We start from the raw sequence: 11098 nt of genomic DNA on the forward strand, positions 1-11098 counted from the left end.
ATGTGCTATATAAATAAACTTGCCTTGCCTTGCCTTGCCTTCGCTAACTACATATGCCGGTAATGTGAATTTTTGATTGCTCTTTCTCTGCCATTGTTTTGCTATTCCTAGGTTTCGTGCCTCTTGAATTCCTCAAATCAAACAGGTGTGCACGCATATGGGCAGATCCTGTGTGGCAAAAGGGTGGTTGCCATGGTTGCGAGAGAGTGACAGTCGCCTAAGCCAATCCTTAGGATGGAAATAATGAGCTGTGTTTAATGCAGATTAAACGGTCTAGAGTCACTCGATTTTTATACTCTTTTTTTTTTCAGAGTACTTACATTTTAATTATGTATTGATATATATAGAAAGTTTAAACAAATTTGGAAAAAAAGTTTTTTATAAAAATCCTACCTACCCTACCTTTAAGGGAATTGAAGATCCTCCATCTCAATCTCCTGTGTACAATGAGTTTGGAGTTTATAACTTCATAAATGGGGCAGCTGGGTGGAGCAGCACTAGCCATTAACAAACTCCTTGTACAGGCAGAGTGTCATTTCCTGTGCTCCCCCTCAGAAAGATTGGGGACCAGAATGGCATTCTCAACAGAAGCCTTTAAAGCAGAAGATGGATCTGAGGACTGTTTTTCTGTGAAAAAGGCTTTGGCCAAGGTCCTGATGCCACTGGTGTGAGACCTCAGTATACGGTGCCCGCCCCATCTCATTGCCCTCAGGAGGCCGTTCTGCCCACCCCGCCACCCTTGGTGCCTCAAGTCGGGGCGCAGCGGTCTCCAGCGAGCACATGGCTCAGTGTCATCACGACACCGTGTCAATATCGCACCCTTTTAGGGGGGTTCAAAAACAGTAAGTTTGGTTGTTTCCTGCCAGGATGCTTCAGGTCACCGAAGTGGCTGTTACAATAACATCAGAGGCCAGTCTCGAGAGACTGGTACCCTTAGTAGATTTTCTGACAGAGTGGAAGAATCTGCCGAATATATCTCCATGGGTCCTGCAGATAATAGAGAGAGGTTACAGAATCCAGTTTCGTTCTCCTCCACCTCGTTACAACGGGGTGCTACTCGTGTTAGTACATCCCGAGCAGGCTCTGGTAATGGAGCAAGAAGTAGAGTCTCTATTAGCGAAGGGAGCTATAGTGCAGGTGTACTCGCCCGACAGAGAATCTGGGTTTTACAGTGCTACTTTATTGTTCCGAAAAAGGATGGGGGGTTGTGTCTCATTTTAGATCTTCATCTGTTGTATCGTGCAGTCAAGAAACTCAAGTTGACACTCAAGCTCACACTCAAACAGATCGTGACTCAAATCAGATCCAAGGACTGGTTTGTCACGATAGATTTAAAAGGTGGTTACTTCCATCCTCCCTCTACAAAGGAAGTTCCTGTGGTTTTCTTTTGGGGGCAAAGAATACCATTATTGGGTGCTTCCATTCGGTCTAGCTCTATCACCCAGCACGTTCACAAAGTGCGTAGATGCAGCTCTGGCCCCGTCAGACTGCAGGGCTACCAGTTCTGAACTACATCGATGACTGGCTGATTCTGGCGGAATCAGAGCAGTTAGCGGTTCGGCATCGAGATGTCGTCCTTGCTCAGATGAAGAAATTGGGGTTGAGACTCAATGCCAAGAAGAGTGTGCTTTCTCCATTACAGAGAACCACTTTCCTTGGTGTGGTATGGGATTCAGTCACGATGCAAGCCACACTATTGCCAGTTCGTGTAGCTGCTATCCTCACAGCCACAAAAGAGTTGAAGCTAGGCCAGTCCCGCACTGTAAAACAGTTCGAGAAACTGTTGGGCCTCATGGCAGCAGCGTCCAATGTGATACCCTTTGGCCTACTGTACATGAGACCCTTGCAGTGGTGGCTCAGAACCAGAGGGTTCTCCCCGAGGGGAAACCCACTTCGTACGATCAAGATCACGCGGCGGTGTCTCCACGCCTTGATTATATGGAGTAAATTCTGGTTCCTATCTCACATGAGCAGTCACGCACTGTGAAACAGTTCGATAAACTGTTGGGCCTCATGGCAGCAGGTCCATTGTGATACCCTTTGGCCTACTGTACATGAGACCCTTGCAGTGGTGGCTCAGAACCAGAGGGTTCTCCCCGAGGGGAAACCCACTTCGTATGATCAAGATCACGCGGCCGTGTCTCCGCGCCTTGGTTATATGGAGGAAATACTGGTTCCTATCTCACATGAGCAGTCACGCACTGTGAAACAGTTCGAGAAACTGTTGGGCCTCATGGCAGCAGGTCCATTGTGATACCCTTTGACCTACTGTACACGAGACCCTTGCAGTGGTGGCTCAGAACCAGAAGGTTTTCCCTGAGGGGAAACCCACTTCGTACGATCAAGATCACGCAGCGGTGTCTCCGCGCCTTGATTATATGAAGGAAATACTGGTTCATTTCCCAGGTTCCGGGGTTGGGAGCTCTTTGCCATCAAGTTGCTATCTCGACAGATGTTTACCTCACCGGCTGGGGAGCGGTAATGGGAGGCCGCTCATTCCAGGGCCTGTGGAGGAGTCATCTTTTTTGGCACATAAATTGCCTGGAGATGATGGCAGTCTTCAATGCGTTGAGACATTCCTCCCAGACCTGAGGGACATTCATGTGCTTGTCCATACAGACAACACATTGGTGGTCTCTTACATAAATATATTGGAGCAGATATCCTGTTGAGGCAAGGGCTGAGGCCCGGGGAATGGAGGCTCCACACCGAGGTGGTGGAGCACATTTGGGGGGTATATGGTCAGGCACAAGTGGATCTCTTCGCGTCTCAGGATACGATGCACGGTCCACTTTGGTTCTCCCTCACACACCCAGCTCCCTTGGGGCTGGACGTTGTGGTATGGACATGGCCGAGGCTACGTCTGTACATCTTTCCCGATTACTCTGCTCCCAGGAGTTCTGGAGAAGGTCCGCCGGGGTGGATAATTATACTACTAGTAGAACCGTACTGGCCGAGCCTACTGGTTCTCGGACCCGGTGTCTATCCTCGACGGCTCTCCCTTGGAGATTCCAGTCAGGAGGGACCTTCAGGTTCTCAAATGCTCTTGTCTTAGTTGTGCAGTATTCACACAGACAGGTTCTGTTTCGTATGGCGTATTGGGCATTCTCGTTCCCAAAGCGTCATTGATGCATCGCGAGTTCCTTCGAAAGGTAACGTCGCAGGTTACAACTGTAACCCTAGTTCCCTGAGAAGGGAACGAGACGATGCGTCACTTTGCCATACTTCCTACATCCCTGTGATCGACTTGCTTCGGCCCTTTTCGAAGTTAGCGCGGTTCTAAACCAGATGTCCTTTATCCTTTCCTGGTCATCACGTCACCCGCCCGTGACACCCACTCTCGTCATTGGACTAGTTGATACAAGTGCTTCAGACGCAATCACGCAGAACCGTTCCCAAAGCGCCATTGACACATCGTCTCGTTCCCTTCTCAGGGACGTTCACTCAAGATAATAAACATACTCTTCCCTAATAATCTTTGTTCAAGATAGTTTTAAGGCCTGTTCACACCGGGACGAATTTCATGCGCGATATTCGCCGACGTTTAACGCCTCGTGACTAAACAAAGGGTGCCAATGTGAGTGTGTACACCGATGCGAAAAACGCCACGCGTAAAAGCACCATTTTTTAAAAAAAACGCCTCGGGTTCATTTTTTTGGTTTGACGCACTGCGTCAAAAACTATCCGACCAATGAGATTGGCGCTTTTGCTCACGTGTCTGGAGCTTCTGAAGTTACAGTAAAACACAACTTGGGGGCGCTCAAACACAAAACGGTCTTGCCGAGCACACATACATAACGGCGAAGAAGATATTCGCCAAGAAATACGCCTACACTGCCGGGAAGAAATAAGACGAGGAAGATGCAAGGCAAGATGAATGTAGAGCTGCTGGTCTCTTTGGTGTCGGAACATAAAGAACTATATGACAAACGCGACAGCGACTACAAAAATCTTGATAAAGGAGAACTATTATGGAGTGGTATTGCAGAGCAAATGGGCCTTGATGTCGAGTTTCATTTCACTTAATTGTCTTTCATGTACCTAGGCTTTACATTAAGCGCCATCTAATGTCAGGGAATGAATTTGCATGTTCACTCGGCTCATCGTCAGCGAAAATCGCTTGGGTGTGAACAAAAAAAACGCGTTGAAAAACGCTGGCGAATAACGCGTGCCGATATTCGTCCCGGTGTGTACAGCCTTTTACGTTCAAATAAATTGCATCACACTGTTTTTACTTTACTTTACTTTGGCTAAATAAAACAGACTAAATAATTGTAACTGTTACAGTTGATGCTGAAAGCTCATTTAAATATATTTAATTCATTATACATATTGCCCTATGTTGAAACTTGAATATATACATAAATGTTAACACAGATACATATGAATGCAGTTTGCCACTGGAAACATAATTGCCACTGATCATTGTCAGTTTCTCCACATAAAAACTATTATATGTTAAAGATCTGATTACTTTATGACAATGAGTTATCATAAAACCAAACCATGTTTCAATTCAGTTACTTATCTGCAGTGGTTGATGAAGATGAGTGTCAATAGATTTATTTTGTATTATTGAGGTTTTATCTGGTTATATTGTGAGAAATGACAATATTGTATTTCAATAGAGCAGTTTAACAGGCTTTTATCATGTATCCTGACTCAAATAATGTGTTTCTAACAGCTAACACTCAGAATAAAGTGAGATGATCTGCTGATGATCCTGAATGGCTTGTTGAATGAGTGTTGATAGTCTGAGGCTCATCAATATTAACAGATCTGCTGAAAACACTCTTTATTTCATGACAATAGTTCCTGTTTTTACCTCATTTATTATGCTGATGTCTTCAGATCTCCTGTGAATTGTCACTTAAAGCTCATTTCATTGGTGTCAACAGACTGAGGGGATTTGATGATTGTGAATATGTACGTTTATTTCTGTCTTTATGTTTTCATATGTTTTCCTTGCAGGTTTTTTTTTACCAGTTTTCTAGATATCTACCGTTATTTTAATGAAGAAAGAGAATAATTGTTAGAATTAGAAATGAAGAATTGTGAATTAGCATCAGTTGCTTTACAATAGACAGACAGACTGATATAAATGCTTAAATGTGTAAAACAGTACATGGGTCAAAGACAAATATTGTTAAAAACCTTTTTTAAACCATATTTAAAGACTGTATTTAAGGATCATAGTGCAGCCCCAAAATACTCATTCATTGTAAATTTAAATCTTTATACTTTCATTCAAACCATTAGGTTTATGATCACTTAATCTTTTATATATTTCAATATATAAAAATAAAGGTCAGAAAAACTATGTTGTTTCATTTTTACATAAATATATCTCTAAGTTGAATGATGATAAAACATTATTTCACCCATATTTTGACATTTTGTTTTCACAAAAGCTATTTGAAACATTACAACATTACAGTTTTTCACAATTGCTACGACACAAATGCTTCACAGTGTCAAATGTGTTTTAGCGAGTGAGAATGTGTTTAGAGGTTTGCAAAAAGAGTGCAGGATATTTGCAAACAGCGTCACACTGCCTGAGTTTAAGGTTCTCTTACGAGAGGTCTCTCGTACTGCGTAAGATATCTTACGCTAGGGGAAAATCCTTTTCCGCGAGATATTGAAGCCAAAAATTATCCTTAATTTTGTAATAATGCAAAACGCGTTGCAGCAGCAATGCAGACATAGGCGAGACAGCTCGCGCGCCTATTGGCTGCTCTGCGGCAACTGCAGCAGCCTATCGAGCGAGGCCTGGCGTGACGTCAGACCCAATCAGGGCACTTCGCGCCCGCTGCGTCACGTCCCGCCGAAATGGGCGTGGTCTAGGCCTATAAATATCGCTCGCAGGCAGCTATTATCTGATTTTTCATCCTTCAAGCGAAGCACACGCATCGCTGGAGCTGGATTAGAAGCCGCGTCGTCGAGAGAGAGCACCTTCAGCGGGACGAGTCACTGAAGTCGCTGGCCGCGCCGCCTTCCTGCCTTCCTGCTGCGCTTTCCGGCGCTTATATCCTTCTCTTTATTGCACTGTATTTCTGTGTGTGTGTGTCGCCGCCGCGACACACATTTCTAAAAGAGCTAGCGTCTTTTTAAAGATGCCTTCCTGCGGCTCGTGCAGAGCCACACTCAGCGACGGGGACCGCCACGTGATCTGCGTTTCCTGCCTGGGTGAGGAACATGCAGCTCTCGCGCTCGCTGACGGCGGATGCCCTCACTGCGAGCTGATGGCAATGGCGACTCTGAGGACTCGCCTAGCCGTCTTCACCGAGACTGCTCCCCCGCCCGCCGCGGCGTCGCGCCGTAAAAAGCGGCGTGCCCAGCGGTCCCCGGAACCCTCCCTCAGCCGCCAAAGCTCGCCGGTTCGCCCGCTTGCTTCCCCGGCTTCTTCTGTTTCGCTTCCTGACGGACAGCGGCCGCCGTCTGCCGCCGCTTCCGTTGATATCGCGGATGAGGAAGCCCTGCTGGGAGAGGATGATTCCTGCTCTATCCTGGCGTCAGGCAGTGAGGATTGGGCGGGCTCTGAGGACCCCGCACCCCCTGCCCGCACTTCGTCAGGCAAGAGAGCTTCCATCGAGACGGAACTCATGCGAGTACTCGCACAGGCCGCGGCGAGCCTCGGCCTCGAGTGGTCTTCGCCTGAGCAGCCCGCTCACAACCGGCTGGATGGATTTTTCCTGCCTGGGGAGCGCGCTTCACCTGTGTCCAGACCGGCGCCTTTTCTTCCTGAGTTACACGAAGAAGTCGCTAAGTCCTGGAGCGCCCCCTATTCTGCTAGAGTGCGTCCTGCTGTTTCTTTGGCATTCTCCGCCGTTGACGATGCCAAGAACAAAGGATACCTCTCGCTGCCGCCGGTTGAAGAGGCGATAGCGGCCCACTTATGCCCGCCCTCCGCTGGACGGCGCGCTAAGCCGGCCCTACCCTCTAAAGCTTGCCGCACGACGTCGAGCTTGCTCCACCGCGCTTTCTCCGCCGCCGGGCAAGCTGCGTCAGCGTTGCACGCCATGGCAGCGCTCCAGATCTTCCAGGCCGATCTCCTCCGTAAGCTGGATGAGGAAGGACCTGACGCGATCTGCGTGCCGGACTTAAGGAGTGCCACGGACCTCGCTCTTCGTGCTACTAAGTCCGCAGCGCAAGCCATTGGACGGACTATGGCTTCTCTCACCGTGTCTGAGAGACATCTATGGCTGACGCTCTCGGAAATGGCCGAGTCTGAGCGCACCGCGTTCCTCGACGCCCCGCTTTCCGCCACAGGCCTCTTCGGATCCTCCGTCAAAGATTTCGCGGAGAGATTCGCAGAGGTACAGAAAGCGTCTCAGGCTATGAAGCACTTCCTCCCGAAGCGCTCCAGCTCTGCAGCAGGCCGTGCGAAACCGTCTGCTCAGAGCTCACAGCCACAGCCACCGTCCACTGCCTCCACTTCACAGCGCCGCCAGGCCAGAAGCGCGAGACCGCGCTCCCGCTCATCCGGTCGCCGCCCCGCAGGACGCGGCTCGCGACCTAGGATTACGGTGAAGCCCGAGGCCCCGAAGTCGTCCTAGCACAGCTAGGAAAACGACGGTGTTCCAGTCCCGCTGCGGCCGGATTCACACCAAAGCTATTCGCTCGTCCAGTTCCAGAAAATGTGACTGTTCCAGTGTTTTCTGCAGCCAACAAGTCGGTTCTGTCACCCGCTTGCCTGCACACAAATGCCGTTTTCACGGCTACCCAGATAAATCCCCAAAAGAGCGTATTTTCTGGTGTCCCGGCCACGGCCGATGGTGTTTCGTGTGTAGTAAGAATGCCCACTGCCCAGTGCCCATCCCTACACATAAGCACAGCCTGTCACACAGGGCTCGCGCACATAAAACCGACTCAGGTCGGTTGCGCTTCAAACATGGTGAATGTGCCCACTACCCAGTGCCCACTAACACCACGTTATGCATGTCTCACGGTTTCTGTAAAAACGAAACCAACGTGCACTCGCTTCACGCAAGCGAACGATGCTTTCGGTGTGATAAATGTGCCCGCTGTCCCGCGCCCACATCCACACATAGACATGACAGTTCCCACGGGAACCGCCCAGCCCTCCCCCTCGCGGTTAACCACCGTAGAGGAGTCGAGCGCGGGCAATCTGCCCGCTGTCATCAGCGCGCCCCATGCCTCAAATGTCACGAGCGACACGCTTGTGTTACAGCACACAGAAGCTTCTCCATCGCTGAGCGAGCGGAGCGCGCTTCGTATTCGACCCCTAGCTATCCATGCAGACGCATGGGCAAAGCTACCCGGGGTTTCGAAGTGGGTGCTGAACATTATAAAAAGAGGCTATTCGCTGCAGTTTCGCCGACGCCCTCGCCGCTATGTGGCGCGCGTCGAGACCACGGTAAAAACAGAAGTAGCACATCTACTTCGAGCCGAAGTGACGAAACTATTGAGAAAAGGGGCCATAGAACCTCTCTCTCAAGATCAGAGCGAGGGAGGGCTATACAGCAGATACTTCCTGGTACCGAAAAAAGACGGGGGTCTCAGACCCATACTAGATCTAAGGCAACTGAACAAAGTGCTTGTGAAGCGACAGTTCAGGATGCTCACGACCAGGCAAATCCTTGTGCAGATTCGCCAAGGAGATTGGTTTGTGTCAATAGATCTAAAAGACGCGTATTTTCAAATACAGATAGCGTCACGTCACAGGCGATTTTTGAGATTCGCCTTCGAGGGCCAGGCATATCAGTACACAGTCCTGCCGTTCGGTTTGTCCCTAGCACCCCGTACATTTACGAAGTGCATGGACGCGGCGCTCGCACCCCTCAGAATGAGAGGCATGCGAGTGCTGAATTATTTGGACGATTGGCTGATTCAAGCGCAATCTCGCGCAGTGCTCATAGAACACACGACCATTTTACTCGATCACCTCGAGGATTTGGGTCTGAGTGTCAATTGGGCGAAGAGCTCCCTGTCACCCAGTCAGAAAATATCTTTCCTGGGCACAGAACTGGACTCACTATCCATGATAGCGCGACTATCACAACAGCGCGCGGTAGACATTCGACGCACAGCGAACTCTTTTCGCTGCGGCGCGTCTGTCCCGCTCAAAAGATTTCAGAAGATGCTAGGTCTCATGGCCTCAGCATCGTCAGTACTCCAGCTGGGTCTGCTCCGCATGCGCCCGCTGCAGTTTTGGCTGAAAGCGCGAGTCCCACGCAAAGCGTGGGCACCCGGTTTGCTTCGCCTCAGGGTCAATCAGAAATGCGTTACAGCTCTGAAACCCTGGAAAGCGAACGACTGGTACCAATCAGGTGTAAGCCTGGGGACTTACAGATCCGAGAAACTGTACAGGCTGGCAGAACGCCTCCTGGTATGGGCTCAGTGCAACCTGCGCTCGCTCAGAGCAGCGCACGTGCCAGGGATCATGAATATAGGACCAGACAGACTGTCCAGGAACAATGTTCCGGCAGGCGAATGGTCCCTACACCCACAGACAGTCCAACTGCTGTGGAAGAAATTCGGCAGAGCGGAAGTGGACCTGTTTGCGTCTCAAGAAAACGCTCACTGTCAAGAATTTTTCTCCAAGAGCAGGAGCGCGCTGTCCCATGTGTGGCCCCGCCGCCCACTCTATGCTTTTCCCCCCGTCTCTCTCCTGCCTCAGGTGATAGAACGGATCAGGGAAGAAGGATGCTCAGTACTGCTGGTAGCACCGTTCTGGAAAAACCAACCTTGGTTCCCAGCCGTGATGCAGTTAGCAAGTACTGCCCCGTGGCCAGTACCAGTGAGGAGAGATCTCCTCTCACAGGCCCGCGGCTCGATCTGGCATCCTCACCCGGATCTATGGTCCCTTCATGTCTGGGCCATCAACGGGTACATGTTGGACTCCCTAAAGGAGTATTAAACACGATCACGCAGGCTAGAGCTCCGTCTACAAGACGACTTTATTCTTCGAAATGGTCAGTGTTTTCGGGCTGGTGCACAGCCCGTGGTGTGTCACCCACAAACTGTGATGTGACGGAGGTGCTTTCCTTCCTACAAGAGCTGTTGGATGGGGGCAGGGCCCCCTCCACGCTCAAAGTTTATGTGGCGGCTATAGCAGCGTTCTCAGAAACAACGCTTGGTCAGTCAATAGGAAGGAACGATTTAGTCATCCGCTTCCTTAAAGGAGCTAAGAGACTGAATCCTCCCAGACCTCCCTCAGTCCCCGTATGGGACCTTTCTACGGTTCTGGAAGCCATGAAAGGTGCGCCATTTGAGCCTTTACAGTCAATCGATTTGAAACACCTGTCTTTCAAAACGGTGTTTTTGCTGGCTCTCGCTTCGGTGAAGCGCATAGGGGATCTGCACGCGCTCTCTGTGAGCGCGGCGTGCATGGAGTTTGGGCCCAAGACTCAAAAGTTATACTCAAACCTAAGCACGGTTATGTTCCAAAATCCCTCAACACACCGTTTAGGGCGCAGATTATCTCTCTGTCAGCCCTACCGGTCCCTGATGAGGAAAGAGACGCGAGCCTCCTTTGCCCAGTCAGGGCATTACGAGCTTATGTGTCTCGCTCGTCTGTTTTCAGACAGACGGAACAGCTCTTTGTTTCGTTTAGCGGACGTTCTAAGGGACTAGCCGCGTCGAAACAGAGCCTATCCAGATGGATAGTTGATGCTATAGCGCTGGCATACGCCTCCAAGGGCATGCAGTGCCCTTTGGGTGTCAGAGCGCATTCCACAAGAGGCATGGCCTCTTCGTGGGCTTGGTCAAGTGGGATTGCCTTGCAAGATATTTGTATGGCGGCAGGCTGGGCCTCCCCGTCTACATTTATAAGGTTTTATAACCTAGAGGTTCCCGCCCTGCAGGCCAGGCTGCTGTCGGTCTAAACTACCAGTATTATCTGACCTGATGCGTTCAGCTCAGAATGCTGCGTTTGCTGAGCACAGCTCAATTTTCGACAGTTTAAAGCTGGGCAAACTGTGTAAGACCCACATTTTTTCCCATCAGTTCAGGCCGTACCCCGCCCTGTCTGTATGATGAAATTTGCGTCCCTTTGACGCTACTTTATGTGGAAAAGTGAGGCTGCACCCCTCCTTCTTCCCGGACTCTCTGTGAGTTCACTGAGTGATTGTGCACT

Source organism: Leuciscus leuciscus (assembly GCF_965113295.1).
Source record: "Leuciscus leuciscus genome assembly, chromosome: 1".
NCBI lineage: Eukaryota > Metazoa > Chordata > Actinopteri > Cypriniformes > Leuciscidae > Leuciscus > Leuciscus leuciscus.